The sequence below is a fragment of the Sorex fumeus genome, unplaced genomic scaffold, assembly GCF_029834395.1.
Source record: "Sorex fumeus unplaced genomic scaffold, SorFum_2.1 ptg000061l, whole genome shotgun sequence".
In the NCBI taxonomy this organism is placed as follows: domain Eukaryota; kingdom Metazoa; phylum Chordata; class Mammalia; order Eulipotyphla; family Soricidae; genus Sorex; species Sorex fumeus.
In genome coordinates, this window is record NW_026606118.1 from 51,823,933 (window position 1) to 51,840,548 (window position 16,616).

The 16,616-nt window shown below is 38.8% G+C and overlaps 1 pseudogene; it reads right to left on the minus strand.

Moving 5' to 3' along the window:
- Positions 1 to 2,794: 2,794 nt before the first annotated feature.
- Positions 2,795 to 3,522, minus strand: LOC130034392 (triosephosphate isomerase-like; annotated as a pseudogene).
- Positions 3,523 to 16,616: the final 13,094 nt, after the last annotated feature.

A 16,616-nucleotide genomic window follows, 5' to 3' on the forward strand; every position in this document is an offset into this window, starting at 1 on the left:
TCATGGACATTTGGGTTGTTCTATGTCAAAATACTTTAAACTTGATGTGAATATACTTTTGTGGTAGGGGTGATTGATATAGGTATCCAGATTGATTTTTTTCAGTGTGTTGCTAACCAGTTTTCCAAGCAATATATATAATGAAGAGGTTTTCCCTACTCCACTCTGCTCCTTTTGTCAAAGAATCATTGTGTTTATGTCTGAGAAGATCCTACAGATTTTAGTAAAAACATCCTAACTGTGATACAATTGTAGCAAAATGATTTAAACATAAAATATGTTTGGGTAGCATATCAACAATGCTTTGCCTTTCCTGTCTGCAGGAGTTTAAACAGAAAATGGCAAGAAATGATTTAAGAGTTGAAACTCCTCAATATTTGAAAAGCTAAACAATCTTTGGCCAAGACAGGAGCTATATTTCCCAGATATATTTCAATAGCATTTCAGACATGACATGTTTATAAGACCGAAATTATCAAGATAATAAATAATGTTATTTGTTCAGTATACAACACATAACAATTTGTAAGGTATCATATAAGACACAGGAGATACATTTTTCTTTTGATGAAGCTTTTGTATAGAATCTCAGAATAATTAGTCTGGCACAGAATAAAGCAATCACACTAAAGCATGACTGAATGTAAACAATTGTCAGGGATTGTGTTGGATCAGTAGTAGTTATCTAAGTCACAAGGATCTCAGAGGTCAAGTAATGAACATAAAGGAACTCAGAACATTTACTAGTAGTGATTTAAGTGGACTTAAACAGAGGTTGGACTGGAACAATGCAATAGCAGATAATAGGAAATTTACTAGAGTGGTAAATTAAATCTATATTAACACTGGGTTCCCAGGAGTTTTAAAACTTAAGGAGCAAATAAATCCTGGCCATATTATTGTGCATAGATGTTATTCATCAAATAGTTGGAATAGAAAGAGGAAGCTTTTTCTCAAGTTGGAAAAGTCCTGTATCTTTAACATGACCTTCCTAATTCATCTAGATGAAGTATTATAAATGTGATCAGAAATACAACATAAGCTTTTTTAAAATAAATTATACACTTCAAAAATCATTGTCTTGTGATACTAGATAACAATTCTAATACTATTTTCCCACTGAAGCAGAAGTGTTTGAAACTCTGAAAAAGTTTATACATTGCTTTGAATTTACCAGCACTGTAGCACCGTCCTCCTGTTGTTCATTGATTTGCTCGAGCAGGCACCAGTAACATCTCCATTGTGAGACTCATTGTTACCGTTTATGGCATATTGGATACACCACGGGCAGCTTGACAGGCTCTGCCGTGTGGGTGGGATACTCTCGGTAGCTTGCCGGGCTCTCGGAGAAGGGCAGAGGAATCAAACCCGGGTCTGCTGCGTGCAAGGCAAACGCCCTACCCACTGCGCTATCACTCCAGTCGAATTTGCCAGAAGATTGAAAAATTCTCTTTTGTCAGCATGGATATGAGTTTTAAAAACAATATTTGGGGAAAAGGATAAATATATTAGTATGAGTAATGGAATTGGTTAACATAATTTCTATAACAAAACACTAAACAAATAACAAAGCAAAACACTAAACAAATATCAGCATACTACAAACCCATGACATGACTACACATGAATGAAATTAGTTCTCATTTGTAAGGGAATTTTTGTAATCAAATTCTGAAAGATAATGTTATGCAGTCATGAATATATGACTTTTCAAAATGAACACTTTAGAATTTTAGTTTAGTGCTGCAAATGCCTGTAGTGAATGCTTTATGATGGGATTGTACTCTTCTAGAACTCCATTAGATTCAGGAAATATCCTACAGTCACCTGAGTGGCAAAACACCAGGAGATAGAAACAGACTTTCAGTTTCTCCTTTGTTCACTATTCATTGTATAAGTATAAACCCTCTGCAGAGGTTTCCAAACTTATTTTACCTACCATTTCCTTTTCAGAAAAAAAAATATATCACTCAATCTGTACTTGATATTTACCGTCTTTAAGTGAAGAAATACGCATCCCAGTTTCACCCAATCCCCCATCCCACCCGTACCCCATCATTCCAACACTTTCCAGGGAGGCAAGCCACTTGCCTGGGAAGCACTGTGTTAGAGAAACACAATTTTCCTTTATCATGCAACCAATACTTATTGCATATTTTGCATCTTATTCATAATTCTAACTTGACATTATCTAATTTCTCACATCTTTCTAGATCCTAATTTTTAAAAAAACTACACAATATTGTTTTTTCTTTTAGAAATATTTTTTCTTCATATGTATAAATTTCTATAAGAAAGAACCAGGCATTATGTCCTCCAAGTATATAAATCATATAGCTAGAAGTTTGTTTGTCATAAGATTATGGTACTTGGTACTTGTCATACGTAATAGTAGGTGGTACCATTAAGACATAACAAGGTATATCTTGTGAATATCTTATGTCTTATCCATTTAGAAACTTTCAGGTCTACAATATAGCATTAGAAGTTATAATCACACTATACTATAAGGGTGGTTACCGGGAATGGAAAGAGGGTGCTAATGGCTACTAAGGACATTTAGTTCTACCCATTACAGGTAGTGGAGAAGGGTCCAGTCTAGTCCCAACAACAAACAGGGGAAGGTATGTAAATAGTAAATAGTAGTGTAAATAGTAAAAGAATGTTTGGAGTTGTACACATATGGGGCAAGTGATACCATCAGAAGCAGGGGCAAGAACAACACAGTTACTGGACTTCTGAGCTACATAGTCCTGGGCTTGGCAGGAGTTATGGGGGGAGATGACAGGGCTTATTATTTGGCATTGATGATATCTACAAATTCATGCTTAAGGGAATCACTACCCACCAGGAAACCATCCATATTAGACTGGCCTTCAGTTCCTTGCAGTTTTCCCCAGTCATAGAACCTCCACAAATGATGCAAGTGCTCTGAGCCACTGCATCAGACACATTTGACTTAATCCATCCCTGGAGATTTTCATGTATTACCTGGGCCTGTTGAGGTGTAATAGTCTTGCTGGCTAATGGCCCACACAAGATCATAAGGCCAGGGCAACCTGTTTCAATTATTCACATTATCTGCAATGGCCTTGGTCTGCTCAAAAACAGTCTCAGTGACATCAGCTTCCCACTCATTGAGCTTCTACCCAGGGCTGGTGAGTATTCCAAGACTTTTGGCCAGGGTGTGGGCCACCTTCTCCCAATCACCTCATCTATCTCCCCAAAGACTTGTCAGACTACTAGCCAGGTGGAACAATTCTTGATCATGCCAGAGCTGATCTCCCCAGTAAAGTCTCCATTGTTCACTTGGTAGCAGTTCTGTGCAGCCATAATGATCTTGAGATCCAGCTTCTGCCAATTGAAGTAGATCTAGGCAGTAACCTACAAGGTATTGTCCAGCACCTTGACTTTGTTCAGAATGCAGATGAATTCCCCCAGGTTATTCTTCCTCCCATTCATCTTCTAGTTGCTCCTGATAAAGTACTTCCTGGAAGCACAGTTCAGTATGACATTCAGCATACTGAATGTCAGAAGCAGCACCTCCACTCTACAATTATAGAAAATATTTTACTAAAATTTTACTGACATATTGGGCTGCAGCGATAATACAGCGGTAGGGCATTTGCCTTGCACGCAGCCGGTCTGGCTGAGCCGGGTTCAATTCCTCCGTCCCTCTTGGAGAGCCCGGCAAGCTACCCAGAGTATCTCGTCCATATGGCAAAGCCTGGCAAGCTCCCCAAGATGTATTCAATATGCCGAACACAGTAACAACAAGTTTCACCATGGACACGTTACTGGGCCCGTTCTAACAGATCGATGAACAACGGGAGGACCATGACTGTGATAGCTCTCCCCATTCCTGTAAATTGTATTTATGACTATTAGAATAATTTGATTTCAATTATAGATATAATCCCAATCCAATTCTATAATTTGGCACCATGTATATGAGTTTGGCACCATGGTTTGCAACTCTATTAATGGTTTCATGTATAAAAGATTGCAGAACCACACACTCTACCATAGTGTTCACTTCTCTCTCCCATTGTCCCACAGTGTCTGCTAATCTTTTCCCACTGATATCCCCCTCACCCTGGGCTGGAGCGATAGCACAGGGGGTAGGGCATTTGCCTTGCATGCAGCCAACACGGCCGACCCAAGTTCGATTCCTCCGCCCCTCTCGGAGAGTCTGGCAAGCTACCAAGAGTATTTTCCCTGCACGGCGAAGCCTGGCAAGCTACCCGTGATGTATTCAGTATGCCAAACACAGTAACAAGTCTCACAATGTTACCAGGCCCGCTCGAGCAAATCAATGAACAACGGGGTGACAGTGACAGTTATCCCCCTCACCCTATTCAGTTTTTAACCTAATTTGAGAACCTAATTTCAGTTCTAAATTTGTTCCCTTTGGGCATATTATTCCCTTACTACATTTCTTTATATCCCACATAAGAGAGAGATCATTCTGTTTCTATTCTATTTCTAACTAACTTCATTCATATAACATTGCCCAGATCCATACACAGCAGTGAATTGCATGATTTTTGTTTTACAGCCAGGTAGTATTCTGTTGTTTATATGTACCATGATTTCTTTTTTTAACACATGAACTTTAAAAATCTATCAGGATTTATATTGGAAGATGTTTAGTTACTATAACATAGACCAATGTTTTTTAATGTTTTAAAGTAAGTATAAGAATGTTTAGAGGCAAGCGTATATACATGTTTTTAACAATAAAATAAGCATTGAAACATTTTTAAAATAAACTACTTTGAAAGGTTTATTTTTTTTAGTCCAGATCCCAAATTCACTGCTTTCACTGTTCCTTGAAGTATATACATTGTAAGAACATGAAATTTGTCATCTGACACCCAAATGATCCCATTTGAGCAGAATATTGCTCCCGGAAACAGAGTGTTGTTTTAACACCGCAGGCCTTTTAAAATAATTAGAGGTCACTGTGGAACTTTTGAGTAGGGGGAGGCTTTTCAGGATTCAGAAGATTCAGTGCAATGTCCAGCTACCTGTGATATGTTGTTTGACCTTATTAATGGAGAGACTATAAAAATTATCTAGAGAAAGGAAGTGTCAGTTGTTTAGTTGTGATATTTAAAAGATGTTTTGTGGTATCATCGCTATTCCTTGAAACTAATTAAATTCTGCATTAAGCCACAATAGTTTGATGAGATGGCATAGTTTGGTCAGAGAATAGATGGCTCTTCTGGTAGCAAGGAGCTGCCCTCAGTAACTAAACCCAACCTCAGAACAAACATAGACTAGCATTGTGTAGAACAGGGAGAAAGTGTCCCTAGTCAGCTAATCCACCAAATAATGACAATTCTCATAGCAATAAATACTAAATCCATGTGCTCACTTGCCCCTCTTTTGAGAATAGGACAATTCTGTATGACTACAGTTTATAGTATATCTGGATTTGTTTTGTTACTGACAAATACTTGTTATTCAATTATTTTAAATAAAACAGGCATACAAATAAAGAATTAGAATAAAAAATATCAGGCAGAAAAAGATGAAAGGACCTGAAGGGAGAACTACTTAGTAGTTTGAAACACTCATAGAATACCAAGATGGTTAATGATTTACATACAAAATGGAGAATGGAACAAAATATGAGATGGGAGGTAGAGAGGGATAGAGGCACTAGATTCTGATCACCCATAAGGGATTTGTATTTTAATGGAGAATGCACTGCTACGGTGAAATAAGTTTATTTCACACACTGTTTTTTCTTTTAGGGTCATACCTGGTGATGCACAGGGGTTACTTTCTGGCTCTGCACTCAGTAATTACTCCTGGCAGTGCTGGGGCACCATGTGGGATGCTGGGGATCGAACCCAGGTCAGCTGCATGCTGCATGCAAAGCAAACACTGTATCTAGCTCCAGTCCCTACAGTAGTACTTTTTGTTTGTTTGTTTTTTGGGTCATACCTGATGATTTAAAGGGCATACTCCTTGCTCATGCACTCAGGAATTACTCTTGGCGGTGCTCAGGGGACCATATGGGATCCTGGGAATCAAACCCGGGTCAGCTGCATGCAAGGCAAATACCCTACCCGTTCTGCTATTGCTCCAGGACCCCTCCCCTCCCAGTAGTACTTTTGAAGAACAATGATAGACTAAAACCCAAACCATAACTATCTGAAGTCATTGTAGTATATATAAATGCAGACAGTTTTGGATGAATTTCACGACTTGGAAGAGAAAGTGAATTTTACATGATACCGTTTCTGGACCAAGGAAAGTATACAAGTCAGCACTTAGTTTGATTCAAACTTCAGTTGAAAACATGATGTCTTTCTGGTTCAGAATCAGAAGCTTGAGAAAACTAGCAACTTCAGTCAAGACCTAAGCAACAGGGTTGTGGGATGATTACAGTAAGTTTTCTGTATAGTCTATGCTTCTTTTGATATGTAAATTATATATGGGAAGGTCTAAGTAAAACTTTGGAATAAAGAATTAAATAACTGAGCAGAAATTTGAGGTATTGCCTTTTTATACCTATCTGACAAAGCTTTGTCGGAGTTTCAGGTTAATTTCATTATGAAGGAATACACATTTTGGCATATATTTGTTGTGATCATCAGAGGAGATTAAATACATGTTCCCCCTTTTTCTGCCATCTTAGTCCTACTTACCCAGAAAATTGCTGACAGTGCTGAAGATTACAAATGAATAATTTAGATGAAGATATAGGAAGGGCACAATCTAGGATGGTTCTGAATATGGGAGCTTCTGACCATGTGGAGTTGGGGTGTTTCACTTGTCTGGTGTTCAGCAAACTGGAAGCTCTTTGTTTCCCCTATTGGGTTTTTAATGGGGGGATTCTTCATACAAGCATGTTCACTCCAATGTCAATTTTTTTGTTCCTATCTCTTCTCTGGAGGACAAGAGAAAAGACCAAAAATCCAAAGCAACTAATCTTGGTACAATTTTTCCATTGATATGATTCCACTACTCCAAACTCCCCAGAGTACATCTAGAGACATCTCATTGTTGTAAGATGTTCACAGTGTTCTTAATCACATAGGAATTCATAAGGTGTTTTAGAGCTCTGTGCAAGGAATGAAAAAAAATGTGCATATAGCTTTTGTTTTGTCTCAAAGTATCCTTTATTCATATTTAAAAATTAAACTCAGTGTAGACTCACCTTGAATTTCTTTAAGATAGTTTTCTTCATATACTGACAAGTTGATCCTATAATTCATTTGGAAATGAAAAGACTAAAATGATCAAGAATTTGCCCAAAACTCACCAGAGAGTTATGCAATGATTCATCAAAGTCTATTATTTGAATATTGGAATAACTTCCTTACTAATTTTAGTGAGGGAAAAATTAAATACTATTAGATATTTTCATGTAGAACAACCAGATTAACAACAAAGCAACACTGTCCTGATGCTATGAAAGAAAATTTGTACTAAATGGAGCTTTGATATTGTGGGGAATAACATTGACTAATACCATGCATCATAGGTCAGACCTATGCCCAAGATCTTAGACATAAAATCTTGGACGTAAAGGCATTAGAGGTGGAGTTTAAAAAAAGAGTATAACGGGATAGGGGGCTGACTAATTCATTGTAACTGCCTTAGGGACTGCCATGTACTAGCCATGCACCACATCTCGTGGGGGAGAGTTGACAGATTAAACGTTTGTTGTTGCTTATTAACATATCTGAAAAGTCAGCATAATTTTTCAATAAGTTTGTCAGTCAATAAAGATAAGGAAAACAGATGAAACAGAAGTAAAGAACTAAGGAAAATATGAGATCTTTTTTTTAAAGAGCTTAATGAAGTAACTCACTACTCATTTTACCTTCATAATGTCTTCCATTCATAGTATTAACTCCTTAAGAAAAGTTAATTAGGGGTCAGAGAGATTAAACAGATTGCTTGCATTGTACGTACCTAACTTCGGTTCCATCCCAGGTATTTCCTATGGCTCCCTGAGCTCTGCCAGGAGTGATCCCTGAGCACAGAGTCAGGGTGAGACACACACAAAAAAATGAAAAGATAATTGGTCAAATATCTGTTTAATGAAAGAAATACAGGAATTAATTAGGAAGAATTATGCTAATGATAAATTGAACAATTGAGTTATTAGGCGTTTTTATGGGTTTTGTGGGAATTTTTTTGTTTGTTTTTTAGAGAAAGGTTAAGAAATTAGTAAGCTATCCTAGCATGATAAGTTATCCAAGTTTAAGTCATAATTATACTTTATTTGAATGCATCACCCAGACTAGACAATGGGTCAGAATCTTGCATTAATGCTTTATTTAAAGTCTTTGAACACTTTAGAAATGGACCCAAAATATTGTGTTACTTCCAGCTGAAACAGCTTCATTGTTTTTCATAAGTCATATTACTATGCATAACCTCTCTGAATAGAATTAACAATTCTAGCATAGATTTATGGCATAATTATGTCTTGAAAAATCCTATAAAATGGTGTTAAATAGAAAATAGGGGCCAAGGTCAGAGTTATAAGTGGAATTTATGTCCTTCAGGCTTGCCTTCCCAAGCTGGATCCCTGTGACCAAGAAGCACATAATGTAATCCCTGTGAGCTACAGTGAGTGATTAGTTTGTGAGTTCCCTTTCATTGAACACTGTATTGAAATTTAATTTCCCAGAAGATCTTATATTCTACCCTTGATAAGAAAAGTATATAAAAGTTTCTGATAAATATGGATTCACATGTATACTTGAATGTTTCACTCTCCAGTCTCTAAGCAAGGAGTTTTGGTGAAGCAGCTTAGGTGTTCCTGCTTCCCCAAGAGCACGATACTAAATCTCACTCAAACCATCGCTTTCCTTGGTCATAGACTGAGGTGATTGTAAATTCCTCTCAGCTTGGTCAAGGTGTAAACAGATTTCTTCTTCCTCTCACTTTCCTTAAGAACAACTGCTCTCAAAAATGGCAATTGCAGGGCTTGGGAAAGCACAGTGGTTAAGGCACTTGCCTGGTACTTGTGTTCCCAGTACCCTAGTATGGTCCCCCTGATCAGCACCAGGAGTGACTCCTGATTGCAGAGCGGGGCATAAATTCTAAGTAATGGGAGTGTGACCCAAACAACAAGGAAAATCAAAATATCACATTTAGGGGCTGGAGTAATAGCACAGCGGGTAGGGCGTTTACCTTGCACATGGCTGACCCGGGTTCGATTCCCAGCATCCCATATGGTCCCCTGAGCACCGCCATGGGTAATTCCTGAGTGGAGACGGGTGTAAACTCTGTGCATTGCTGGGTGTGACCCCAAAAGCAAAAAAAATTTGCAATTGTAAACTACATTCTTGCTTGTGATGTAAATCTCAGGCTCTTGCCACTTTTATAGCCAGGAATCCGGGGAAAACTTTTCTGAGAAACAAAATGTAGCCATCCAAGCTTCTGGAAATGTCCCTGAGAAAGATAACACCCTTCACACCATTTCTCTGGGGAGGGTAATAGCTACCTTTCAAAAGCTCTTACTAGCAAATAAAGATCTATTCAGCTGGATCAACTTCCTCTCTACCTCTGCCCTCCAGTGCTTTCCCATTAACTCCCATCAGTGCTTAAGAACACCCCCTCCTTTTTTGCAGTGGAGTTAAACTCAGTCTTTCTTTTGTATTATGATTATCTTGAGTAAAGTCATCTTCTTCCCTCTTCCCCCCACCATGATCTGTTCATTGTATTTATTTATTTATTTATTTATTTATTGACAATGTGTTTTTCTGTTTGTCAAGTACATTTCCTCCAGTACTTGGAAATTACGCAAAAAAAAAAAAAAGGGTAAAAAGCTTCTGCTTAGTCAGACATGCATTAAAACTTTCTGTAATGGGGCTAGAGAGGTAATATAGTGGATAGGAGGCTTACTTGGCCATTGATCAATCACAGTGAGACACCGTGTATGGTCCCAAGAACTGTTTGGTGTTACCTCTTAGTACAGAGCCAATAGGAAGCTCTCAACACCACCATGTGTGTTCCCAAAACCAAGTAAATGAAAATGTCTATGACGAATTAAGTTCTAGTCAATAGTTGCGAAATTAAATCTTCAAGTTTGGAAGAATATCAAAATTATGTAATTTTGGGTTTTTCTTTTTTAAATTTTTTCTTTAGGTACTGTGACTGGAGAAAGGGCTGCAAAGTTCAAAAAGAGAACTCCCAGAATGACCACCAACTGGGAACTCTTTGGTACTATTGCGGCAATATGGGAAGATGCCATTGTTGACAACATTGAAAAGGAATACGATCCACTGGTTCAGCACCTCCATGAATGTGCGAGGAACGCCAAGAGAGAGATAGCCACAAAAAATCGCCTATCTTTGAAAACTCGAGCTAATTCGCCAGTGTGGTTTGGCGCATGCCTCAGGCAACAGCAAGCTAACGTCCGAGCTCGCAAAGCAGTGCAGAGATGCGATCAAGGAAGACCTCAAAGAGAGAAGAGCAGAAGTACTGGTAGATGCGGCAGAAGGCGGGAAAAGTATTCGAATCGCCCGCCTGTCCTTCGCCAACTATAAGACCAAGATGACTGCCCTCCGACGTCCTGATGGTTCCATCACATCCTCAATGGCAATGGAGAAGATTATCCATGACTTCTACTCAAATATCTTCGATAGCCATGTCCACTTGCCAACATACCAAATTCCACAGGATGGATATGTCGTTCCCAATGTTCTCCCTTCTGTAATCCGACACGCCATTTCGTCGGTAAAGAAACAAACAGCACCCGGCCCAGACAAGGTCAGACCTGAACACCTGAAGAACCTGCCATCAGTACTCATCAATACACTGGCTCGGCTCTTCACTCGCTACCTGTCTGAATGCAAGGTTCCGTCCCAATGGAAAACCAGCAGGACTGTACTACTGTTCAAGAACGGAGACATCCATGACATTGGCAACTATCGCCCGATCTGCCTATTGTCTGTCATCTACAAGTTGTTCACTTGAGTCATCCTAAATAGGATTGGCAGAACACTAGATGAAGGACAACCATGCGAGCAAGCCGGGTTCCGCAAAGGATTCAGCACCATCGACCATATCCACACGATAACCAAGCTCATTGAGGTTTCTCGGGAGTTCAAGATGCCGCTGTTTAACGTTCATTGATTTAAAGAAGGCCTTTGATTCTGTTGAGATGGAAGCGGTCATTGAAGCCCTAGCCAATCAGGGCATTCAAGCCCAATACATCAGGATCCTCCGTGAGTTGTATTGCGGATTCACTACCAGGATCTCACCATTATACAAACAAATGATCGTTGATGTCAAGAGAGGGGTGCGGCAGGGTGATACCATTTCACCGAAGCTCTTCAGTGCCATCCTCGAGAACATCATGCGAGGACTGGAATGGGAAGGAATGGGAGTGGAGAGAGATGGTCGGCAACTACACCACCTCCGCTTTGCTGATGACATTTTTTTAATAACACCAAACATCAGCCAAGCGGCACAAATGCTGGCCGACTTTGACCGTGAGTGTGGAAAGGTAGGACTACAGATGAATCTTACGAAGACAATGTTTATGAGAAACAGCCTCATTCCTGATGCCCCATTTGCTCTCAATGGAACGACCATCTCCGAATGCAAAAGCTATATGTACCTAGGTCGAGAGGTCAACATGACAAATGACCTGGCACCCGAGCTGCGCAGGAGGAAGAGAGCAGCTTGGAACGCCTTCAAGAACGTTGAAGAAATAGCTAAGAGGATGAAGAACCTCCAGCTCCGGGCACATCTCTTTGATTCCACTGTTCTTCCTGCATTAACATATGCCTCAGAGACCTGGGCCCTATGCAAACAAGATGAGAACGCTATTCAGGTCTCCCAAAGAAGAATAGAAAGAGCTATACTTGGAATATCACGTTTTCACTCAAATGAGAGAAAGAATCCGGAGTTCTGACATCCGTTGAGATCAAGAATCAGGGACTCTGTCTCATTTGCCAAGGTGTCGAAAATCAGATGGGCTGGTCACGTAATGAGATTTAAAGATGACCGCTGGACTAGAGTTGTTACTGACTGGATTCCACGGGATGTCAAAGGACCGCGTGGCCGCCCACCTTCCAGATGGTCAGACTTCTTCATCAAGATCATGAAGGATCGGTCTGAGGCCCTTCATGTTCCCGGAGTGAACAGATGCCATTGGGCTACACTAGCACGTGACAGGGACAAATGGAGACGTTACTGGCGCCCGCTCGAGCAAATCGACGACTAACGGGAAGTTAAGTGATTAAGTGATTAAGTGACTGTGACTGGAGCGATAGCAGAGTGGGTAGAGCATTTGCCTTGCATGCGGCAGACCCGGGTTCAATTACTCTCTCCCTCTCAGAGAGCCTGGCAAGCTACCAAAAGTATCCCACCCACATGGCAGAGCCTGGCAAGCTCCCCATGGTGTACTTAGTACACCAAAAAACAGTAACAACAAGTCTCACAATGAAGACGTTACTGGTGCCTGTTTGAGCAAATCGATGAACGAGGGGAAAACAGTGCTACAGTGACTGTCAATACTGCTGGTGATAGGATTGCATGCATATAATGTTCCAACACTGCATGCTCCACCATGTCGACTTTCCTCCACTACTATATCAGTGTCCCCAGCCCAACCCACACCCACTTCTGTCTCTTATTTTTAATATATACTACTAGTCTAGGAGTGGAGCAATAGCACAGTGGGTAGGGCGTTTGCCTGCAAGCAGCCGACTCGAGTTCGATTCCTCCACCCCTCTCGGAGAGCCCGGCAAGCTACCAAGCGTCTCTTGCCTGCCCGGTAAGCCTGGCATGCTCCTCGTGACATATTCTATATGTCAAACCAGTAACAATTGTCACAATGGAGATGTTACTGGGCCTGCTCGAGCAAGTTGATGAACAACGAGAGGACAGTGACAGTGACAGTGACTACTAGTCTAATTGCCCAGCACAATCACAAATATATATTCTTACTAGCACTCACTCCTCTGGCCACTTTTACACTCTTACAGGCTCTGCATACTTCCTAACTTTTAAAATGTTGACAGTTACATGATCCTATAAATCTTGAAATATTGTCTTCTTCCAGAATAGAACTCAAATTCAGAGGCCTCTCGTACACAAGCAATTAAAATACAATTTTGAATAAGTAAAAGAGCAATGGGAAATGTGACAAGTGGCAAATGGGAAAGCAAAAGATGCGATACATTAAGTATTGAAATTTAGATTTTCTTGAAAATTTTTCGCCAAAGAAGAAAAAATGGCTTGAGGACCATCTTGCTCCTCAGGACAAAGTCTTCAAAGACAGGATAACCCTGGACTTCTTTTTCTCTCCAAATAAGTCTGTACCCTTCTACATGCATTCTCAAGATCACAGCTTGTCAGTTCAGATACTGAATTCCACAGGTGAGCATCCTATTTTAATGACTGAAATCTGAGAAAGTCATTGCCAATTACCTTAGCATAGGGTGAGTTATTTCATAAACTGTGGAAAAATCATTTATCACAGCCAGAGTAAGGATGATAAAAAATAAGACATTTTTAGGAAACTTGACATGTCTTCTTCAACTTTTATGCAAAGTAACATCACAGCTTTTTAAAAGTACCAATTATCTTTCTGTTGAAACAATGAATTTTAGTCTTTCACTCCATTTTCTATCTCTCTGTTTCTTTCACCTAACACTTTGCTAAAATTTGTGAAACTAGAAAGTTTGATCTAAAACTGGCTTTTATTTTACATTTAATTTAATATATTTTATGAGGCAATACTTTGCTGTTAAAATAGCATGCTATTATATATAATGTATGAGTTGTCATAAAACCATATAATGCAATACTTTATTATTTTAAAAGAAAATCTCAGATGGTAAAACCTCCTTTGTTATGACACCCATGTCCTTGGGCCTCCAGATATGTTGTACTCCACATCTACCATGAGTGATCACCTGAGCACTGAACCGGGAATATGATATGAACACCGCTAGGTGTAACTAAAATATCAATAAAATTTTAAAACAAATTTAAAAGATTGATGTATAACATGTTTATAATTCTTGACTCACACATACTGGAAACCATTTGGATTTCCTTAGTATTAAATGTGATGGGGACATCATTATGACAAGAGACATAAAATTTTCAGTCCTCAATTTTGAAATAGTTGAGAACCATAAGGGTAAAAACAAATACCATTATCATTTCTGAGATGACTTTTGGAAAGTACCTTTAACTGGGCACTGGTTCTAGGGCAAACAACTAGGAAAATACAGAACTTTCAATTTCATCTTGTTTTTCAGTGAGGGATGAGGGATAAGAGGTTGAGTGAATGGCAGGGATATAATGAATAAATAATACTGAAATTAATCAAACCTCCCTGAAATAGGAGAATGGTAAAAGTATGAGTTAGAGAGTAATAGACTTAACAGTTGAAGCAGAAACACACCACTGTTGGCTCATACTGGAATGTGATTTAATTAACACAAATGGCTGCACAAGTGTCAGTGTGTTAAAGTTCTGTGCCTCTCCCTTAAATGCTTTAAAATATGTTTGGGTGCTTATTTATAAATTATATCTTTTAATGATTTGTCAATCTGGTAAGAAAAGTGTCCTACTTTTTAAAGCATCTCTAGAAAAGTAATTGAACCCAAAAAGGAGATCGTTGGATCTTGATCTATAGCTATTAAATCAGAAGCACAGATAACAAACCAAACTTGATGGTGGGCATGTAAGAAGGGTGTGGCAGTTTTGTAAGTAATTTAGGGATTTGATGTTGTCTCCAGGTAGATGGTATTAGAATAGAGTTGAAGTGTAGTTTTCCTATTGGTGTTTGGATATTGTTTGGTAGTATCTGGCAACATTTTTTTTGCCTGCCACAGAGAAGCAGGGTGCAGAATCTTAAACAGTCTATTATGTAAAAATCACGAGATTATTAATAATCTTACTGTGTCTGGCATATCGAATACTCTCGGTAGCTTCCTGGGCTCTCCGAGAGGGGCGGAAGAATCGAACTCGGGTCGGCCATGTTGGCTGCGTGCAAGGTAGACGCCCTACCGGCTGTGCTATTGCTCCAGCACAGTGGGTAGGGCGTTCGCCTTACAAGCGGTCAACGTGGCCGACCCGAGTTCGATTCCTCCTCCCCTCTAGGAGAGCCCAGGAAGCTACCGAGAGTATTCGATATGCCAAACACAGTAACAACAAAAGTCTCCAATGGAGACGTTACTGGGCCCGCTCGAGCAAATCGACGATCAACGGGAGGGCCTTTACCTTCTTTACCTTTACCTTATTAATAATCTTAGAGTCACTGATGTAGTGATTTAAAAATCTTTGTTTATCTCCATCGGGCTGAGAAATAGACTGTCAGAGACATCTAACCACCAGCCCACCTGATCTAGCCAACTTTCAGCTGTCATTGACTACAATTAAATATCTTAGGACCTAAAAGCATTTGCATTTCTAGGAAAGGAAATATTTCAAAAGAGCATCTGAAACCTAGACATTTGCTCAGGAATATGCCAAAATCTACAAAACACTTAATTGTGTACCATTAATAAGTATAGAAGGCTAGTTACTCGTATCATTCAAAGAAAGTGACTTGTAATTGTTTTTAATAAATTCATTCAATTATTTAACAGGAAGTATCAGCACAGTATATATTACCAAATGCAGTCTATTTCTCCAATAATAGATTTACACTATATACTCCGCAACATTAGTAGTTGGTACTTTCATTGCAGGAAAGATTTTCTTCCAATTTCATAAATTAAGTACTTATAATAAACCAGGGTTTAGCTCTACATTATAGAGAAAAAAAATATCCCCATAAACTTAGTCAAATTCTAAGTTCTTTCACTGCAGTGGAATTTCTTTTCTACTTATCAACACACTTTTCTGTTCCTTAAGGATAAAAAATAAGTCAGAAAAGTTATAATTTGAGATAGAAAATTACTAAAAGAAATGTTAGTCTCCAATGAATCAGTATATTTATTTTTGAGTAAACAAATATAAACAGTACTAGATTGTATTTTTTTGGTAAAATTATGTAAATGTGATACCCCATTACCAAATTTTCCAATTTTCTATTTGAATCAATTCTCTGAGTTTATTTTTATTTGGGGGAAAATTATTAAAGAGGGGGTATTGAAAATAACCCCAAATTGCTTAAAATTGAAAAGTTTAATCATATTTACCTGAATATTGTTGATATTATTTCATTTTCATTCTCTAACATTCATTATTTTGGAAAGTAACTTTAACAAGGGACTATATTAAGAGATAAACTTTTCATTGATTTAATATATTTTGTAATGTTCTACATTGTAATGCCTGAACTTGGTAAAGGTTCTTTCATCAGGATCCAGTAAGAAAACTTTTATAGTAATTAGACTGGGGAAATGTGAGAATATCAATAATAACAATATTTAAATGAGTGAAAATTCTTTAAAGAAGCAGAATTACTTGGGATCACCTTCAGAAGGCCTTCAGGATATATCAAGGAGGTAATAGTTAAAAAATGTAATTGCAGACCTGTAGAATAAGAATTGGGGACCCCCCAATGGGACTGAAGGGCCATTGGCAGGGATCAAGGTCAGGAGAAGGCAACAATGGGGAGATCTGAGAATGAGCACTCTAAAGAGAACTTTACCTAGAAGTGAGGGAGA